Genomic DNA, 6992 nt, shown 5'->3' with positions numbered 1-6992 from the left:
CCTATTCCTTTATAAAGTACCAGCCCTTTAAAAGAGTGTTTTCTGGGCTTTCCCTAGACTTCCTCAAGTATATATTTATTCGTTATTAAGCTTGGTGTGTGTTTAGTTAGTCCTCTGTTTAGTATCCTGCACACAGTTTCTGCTCGACATTAGCTATTGAGTAATCATTTAATGAATAGATACATAAGGAAACAAGGAATGAAAACAACAATAATTGCCACAGGACTGTATTTTATGGGACTGACATTATAAGAAGCTACTCACATTGCCAAAGAAATCCTTAATGTATTTCCTGCTACAATTGTATGTGAAAGAACACTACCAGCTCTTCAATCTACCAAAAACAAAGAAGAGAATAGTTGCCATCCCTGCTCCTTTGGTAAACATAAAACATCACCTCTATGGGAGGAAGGATTAAGAGTTAACTTCCCTTTGAATCATAACAAATGCAAGAAATCATAAAAGTATCGCTGAATATCCTGTTCTCATTCTCCTGTTAATACAGTTTTTTTTTAATTTAAATATGGTAAGTTGATATACTAAATTCTTGCTGCATGTAAATTTGAAAGACAAAGTAAAAATATCTGAAAACTTAATGGAAAGAACATTCCACAATACATTTGATCAACAAAAATGAAACCATCCCCAAGATAACTTTATAAAATTGGCTTGGAGATTCTTGCATGATACCACTACACCAGTGGTGCTGCCAAAGTTGATTAAGGAAAAAAAATAAAGCTCACCTAAACCCGCAGCACAATCAGCACTAATCATTAAGCAAGCTTGCCCTTTGTTCCTCTTCCTTGTAGCTGGTCACTGCTTACTACTCCAGTATAATATAGCACTTGTGACAAGACTTGTTGTTCCTTTTCTGTTCCATAGATAAAATCTAAGACATCGTGAGATGATAAGCTTTGCTTCTGACTTAATTCTTTAGCTTCCACACACTAACAAAACTACTGATGCTGGCTAGTCTGAAGAACGTAGCGAGAAGCTGACTCATGGAGAACTGCAGTTTCTACGTCCTAATGATTACATCCCCCTTACCCTGACCAATCAACAATCCAAATTTTTTAGCTTTTCATCCTCCACAATCCCCTTAAAGGACACTTTCATGAAGCAAATTTGGGGCTTCAGATTTCCACTCATTTCCTAGTTCAGAGGCCTTGTGATTATTAAACTCATTCTCTGCTGCAAATCCCACTGTCTCTGTGTATTTGTACATTGCTGCACATTGAGCATACAAACCTGGCAGCACTGCAACAAAAACACTGAAATTAAAAAGCAACTATGGAGAGTGATATACATAACCTTATATTTATAACTGAACACAGACTGGATACCCAGGAGATTATACCCAGCTCTGGTAAACAAAATATAGCCTTTCATTTAAAATATATATTGGATATATATTGATCCCCTAATATGTCTTGTAAGTGCTGAATAGACTTCATAGGAGATACTGGTCTCAATATATTAAAATAATGTGGATAGATTTTATGTTATCTTCTAAAATGAAGATCTCCACTTATTGGAGCTGATCATTACTAATAAGGGTGCAAATTCAGTTTAGCATCTTTATTGGCAACTTGAAGTGATGAGTTAGGGTACTGACTTGCCAAATTTTTTATTGAACTACAGCTGTCAGAGATAACAAATAATCTTGAAGTCAAGATTAACAGGGAAGAGCCAGTAGTTTGGAAGGCCAAGGTGGGAGGATCACTTGAGCCCATGATTTCAAGGCCAATCTGTGCAACATGTGAGACCGCATCTCTACTACCACTACTACTAATAATAATAAAATTAGCCAGGCATGATAGTGCACAGCTGTAGTGCTAGTTAATCTTAAGAGGCTGAGATGGTAGTATTGCTTGAGCCTGGGAAATCAAGGCTGCAGTGAGCTAAGATCATCTCACTGCACTCCAGCCTGGGTAACAGAGCAAGACCCTCTCTCAAAAAAAAAAAAAAAAGGCAGAGGAAAATACTTTGGTCACTGAGTTAGGGTGATAAGGTAGGTTAAAAACCAAATTAATTTCAGTTTTGCTTAGTGGAAAAAGGTAGGTACCAGCCCAGTTCTGCCTCCTATGAAGCCATATGAATAAATAAAAAGATCAAGAGAATAACGATCTACAACTGCTTCCATTATGTGAATTCATACATCATATAATATAATCACCTAACTCTCTGAGTCATAGTTTTCTAAGTGAGAAAATAAAAATTTCTGCCCCATTACTTCAGAATCTTACAATGTCACAACATTATATTTCTGAATACTTTGTGATGGTAAATATTATGCAAACATTAGACATCATTATAATTCTGCTTAGACTACATGAAGATATTATTTTCTAATGTATGATTATATATGGGAATCTTTAATAAAATATGACTTAAGGGAAAATGCTTGAAAACCATGACTTATTGCAAATTGTTGAAACAACAAGGCAAAGGTTAGGTTTGTAGGAATCTGAGAGCCATCTGCAAATATCATTAAATTGTATCCCTGTCTCCTAATTATGAGTGTCTTATCTCCACAAATTCAATTCATCATGTACACTGCTACCAAATTTATTCTTCCTGGTTCATACATATTATGTGTTTTTCTTCTACTTAAAAATCCTTCGAAACATTATATTTCCTATAGAATAAAGCATTTAACTGGAAATACTAAGATCTTTCATAAATTGGCAATAAACTCTATTCCCAGGCTTTTCCCCTTCCCAGCAGTTCCCAATGCAACAATTTGGGGGTCTGTATTAGTCCTGTCTCACACTTCTATAAAGAAATAGCCAAGACTGGGTAATTTACAAAGAAAGAGGTTTAATTGACTCAAAGCTCCTCACGGTTGGAAAGGGCTTAGAAAACTTACGATCATGGCAGAATGGGAAGCAGGCACCTTCTTCACAAGGTGGCAGGAGAGAGTGTGAGCATGAAGGAAAAGCTACCATTTATTAAATCATCAGATATCAAGAATACTTCACTCACTATCATGGAAACAGCATGGGGGAAGCCACCCCGTAATCCAATCGCTTCCCTTTCTCAATACATGGGAATTACAGGTTCCTCCCTCAACACAATGGGGTTACAATTCTAGATGAGATTTGTTGGCAGCACAGAACAAAACCATATCAGAATCCCTACCAGGTGGCATAGGAAGAATAAGTGGTTTCTTGTTGTAGTACTCCAGGCTTTTCTGCGTTATCTCTGAAAGGAGTGATATGATGTTTTCTTTTCCTCTTGCTGTCACCAATGCCTAGAACATAGCTTGCTTTAATACATATCTGCTGAATCCAAGATCTGTGATAGATAGCCAATAAATGTGAATTTTAATCTTATTCATCACAGTGTACAATTTCAAAATGTCTTCTTTTAGGTATTTATGAAGGAGCTCAAATTTGCTAAGTTGATAAGGTGCAGAAGTGTATCACAGCGAGGTGAAATAACTCATATGAGAGGTAGAAGCAAACCATTTGGTGAGTTTTGGAAACTAGACAGTTCTGTATATGGCTGGGAAAGAGAAATAGGCTCACAGCAAAGCAGTTGGAGAGAAATTCTAAACACTAGGCAAAGATCAATTCAAAGAGATTTAGTTTTCTTTGAGTTGAATTTTAATAAGGGAAGGAAGTCATGTGGTATCATTGTATTTGCAAAAGTTTAGTCCGGCAGCAATGAAGAAAACTAAATGAAGAGAGAAAGGCTGGAAGCTCAATGATGTTGTATTTTAGCTGGTCAAAGCCAAACATGAGGGAGTGATACAGCTGTGACAGAACTCTCAGAAAGGCTGGATGATGGTTAATAAGAGAGATGTCGGCTAGTTAGGATTCATAACACTTAGTGATCATTCTGATTCACATTGCCTGGGTGCCTATAATGTAACATTGTAAGATATCCCATCAGTTTATCTACTACTAAAAAAAAATGACAAACTATGAGATGCTATTGAGTATAAAGCATATTCTGATTTTAGAGACAGTAAAATATGAAACAGTCTAGAGCTAATGAACTGCAGCAAAGTTTTAGAACTTAAACCAGGACAATGGCAATAGAGAGTACCTACCATGGTACATAAATCCCAGTATTAGCAATTTTTTTTTAAGATTAAAGACTTCCATCCATATGAAAATAGCTTAGTAAATCTATTACCAAACATTGTATCTTATAGATAGTTGATTTACAGACTGGGAAGCTTCAAATGAAAGTAATGGGTAATAATTTGTGATTCAAAAAGAATGAGGGAATCCTAGGTAAGAGCACCATAGTATTAGGGTTAAGAGCGCCACAAGAATACACAGATAAACAAATAAGACACAATTATTGGGTCATGACCAGAAAGAGAGGCAAAAGCATGTCAAACCAAACTCTTCCTTCTCTTTTTCTCACTTGTTCTCTCTCTCTCTCTCTCTCTCTCTGTCTCATTTTTTTCTCTATCTCCTCAAGGCAAAACAATTCTCCTAGATAACTTACTTGCTTTTCAACTTCAGACAAATGCCATGTTAAAAAGAAGAAGAAGGCTAACGCAAAAACTATGGACAAGTGAAGCAAATTCCCACTCTCAAAATATTCTTTTTCCTAGAGTTTTTGCACTTTTTTTGTTTGCTTGTTTTTCAAGAGTGTAAACCCTCTTACTGTAATTTTTTATGTCAAAGTACTGCAGGATTGTGAAATGAATTTTTTACAATCATGTCCATGGAGCATTCATAAAAGAGTATAGATCTTGATTTAGTCCAAATGAATTGTACTACTTCAGTATTCCCATTGAGGGAAATTTATCTCATGGAACCAACTGTGTTAAATGTATTGGTGTGTATCCCATGTTAAAAGTTTAGGAATTGGCAATCTTCTCTAGAAGGAGCTATAAAAGATAATGAGGGTTGTAAGTCTCTAGGCTTTGCACTGAATTAAATTATGTTAATAATAAGAAACACAGACGTGCTTCACAACTCCTCTGTGTCTCAGTTTCTTCACAATTAGATGGGGTTAGGGCTTCAAAATTAATAGAATAATCACAGGCTTTTCTGATCATGTGCTAAGGTGAACACAACTGATTTCAAGCAATATTATCCAGACCAACGTTCAAAGTAATAATCATCACTGTGCAATATGATGAAGAGGGAGCTGTTTATATACAACCTTTCAAATCAGTATTCTGTGTGCCATTTTTTCAGCTGTGCCATTTTCTCTCTGGTATTTGACTACTAGGGCATTTGTGTTGTAAGAGACAAAATACAATATTTTTTTACTATGTAACCTAATATTCTCAATAATGATTCCAAAAATACTCAGAGTAACAGTTAGACATGTGTTCTCTCCCAGGTTTATTTGCATTTTTCTTCTTCCTTCCTTCCTCCTTTTTTAATGTCACTAAACATTAATTGAACCCATGCTATAAGGCAGGCATTGTGATATGTACTGCAGACATGAAGATAAATGAGATAGGCATATTAATAGCTCCCGCTCTTAGGCTGTTCTTGTCTTATAAAAGAAATGGACATATTGTCAGATAATAATAACAAAATGTGACATAGAGAAAGGGACAGGGAAGACAGAATTCTTAGAAATATAGAAAGGGGCAACTAACTGTCTGCGAGTCCCAAGAGAACAACAAGAACTCACACACACAAAAATCACATTTAATATTGAACAACGTGAGGCAGTTTATTTACCAGGAAATGGAAGATCTATGTGTGCCTTAGAGAGTGAAGGTAACATTACCACAGGAGAGAAAGTCATGAGCAAATATTTGAAGAATGACAAGTATTTTGTTGCAGTCAGACCCTAGATTATGAGACCAGATATCAAACTTAAAAAATCGTAAATAGACTTGCATGGCGTGCTGAGTAATTTTTGTACACCTTGTAGAGAGTAGAAACAAGTAAAAGTCATTTCCATACTGTATTTTTATAAGCACACCAGGAAGTAGAATGGGAGATGAGCAGATTTGAAGAAACTGACAGGAGGCTATTGCACAAATTTAGGCAAGAGGCAGTAGTAAATGGGAAAGGAGACAGGCGACTATTTGAGAAATATCCTTGCAAAAGAACAATGTGCTGTGACCTGAGGGTGAGGGAGAAAGAAAAAAGACAGAGCAAAGATGACTCAGAATTCTAACTTGGGAGAATAGGTGGAATGGGATGCCATCAGCTGTGACTGGGAATATGGAGCAGAAACCGTTCTGGGACAGAAAATCGGCAACTTTAATTTTAGATTCCCTAGGTTTTAACTGTCTGCAGAATATTCAGTAGTTAATTAAGCAAAAGACTCTGGGTCTCAAAAGAAATGGCAGAACAGGAAATTTTGGGTTTTACATTAAAACCACAGAAGTAGATAAAGTGAGACTGCAGAGAGGAGAAGGGAAGATGTTAAAATAAGAAACTATAAATTTATCTTTTTCTAAATGGAAAAGAATGCAAGTTTTTTGTAAAAAGTCAAACCACACAAAAGTCATCATCTAAACATCTTCCTTTCCATCTCACCCAGATATGATTCTATTCTTCATAAACAATGATGACTCCACACCCATATTTAATTAATTTTTTTGTCTGATTGTGGAAGAAAGGACCCCATACTAACAAGAAATTTGAGGTTCTAGAAACTGGAACTAAAAGTAAATTAAAGATAAACTCCTGTTTCAAGTGCCCCAGAGGTCTGAATTTTATAAAATAGGAAACTATTTCCACTGCTTACCACTAATACCAAATTATTAATAATAAGTTCTGAGGGGTAGTCAAAAACAGGAAGAGTTCGTTTCTCCAAATGTATGTGAAAAAAAAAGGAAAAGAGTAACACATAGCTTCCTAGATATAAATGTGAATTCAGGCATTAGTAAGCTGTATTAATTTTTGCCAAACTTGTGGGAAAACATTAGGCAGCAAAAATCTTATTTTTCAAGAGTTGTCGTAACTGCTTTTACCTCTGAGGCAAACTTGTCTGATAGCAGTCATGCCCCACAAAGTCTCAGATGATGAAACCCCACCAAAATCTTCAACCTCACT

The 6992-nt window shown here is 35.9% G+C and overlaps 1 long non-coding RNA gene across 1 annotated transcript; it reads left to right on the top strand.

Annotated features, from left to right (window-relative positions):
• Nucleotides 1–2538: 2538 nt before the first annotated feature.
• Nucleotides 2539–6092, top strand: LOC116565810. The gene is made up of 3 exons (XR_004275595.1): nucleotides 2539–2923; nucleotides 4610–4612; nucleotides 6081–6092. It is a non-coding gene; the product is annotated as an uncharacterized LOC116565810 (long non-coding RNA).
• Nucleotides 6093–6992: the final 900 nt, after the last annotated feature.

The sequence above is a fragment of the Sapajus apella genome, unplaced genomic scaffold (assembly GCF_009761245.1).
Source record: "Sapajus apella isolate SASKATOON/1434 unplaced genomic scaffold, GSC_monkey_1.0 scaffold41, whole genome shotgun sequence".
Taxonomy (NCBI): domain Eukaryota; kingdom Metazoa; phylum Chordata; class Mammalia; order Primates; family Cebidae; genus Sapajus; species Sapajus apella.
Note: the sequence above shows the minus strand (reverse complement) of the source record. Positions and strands in the feature narration are given on the sequence as shown.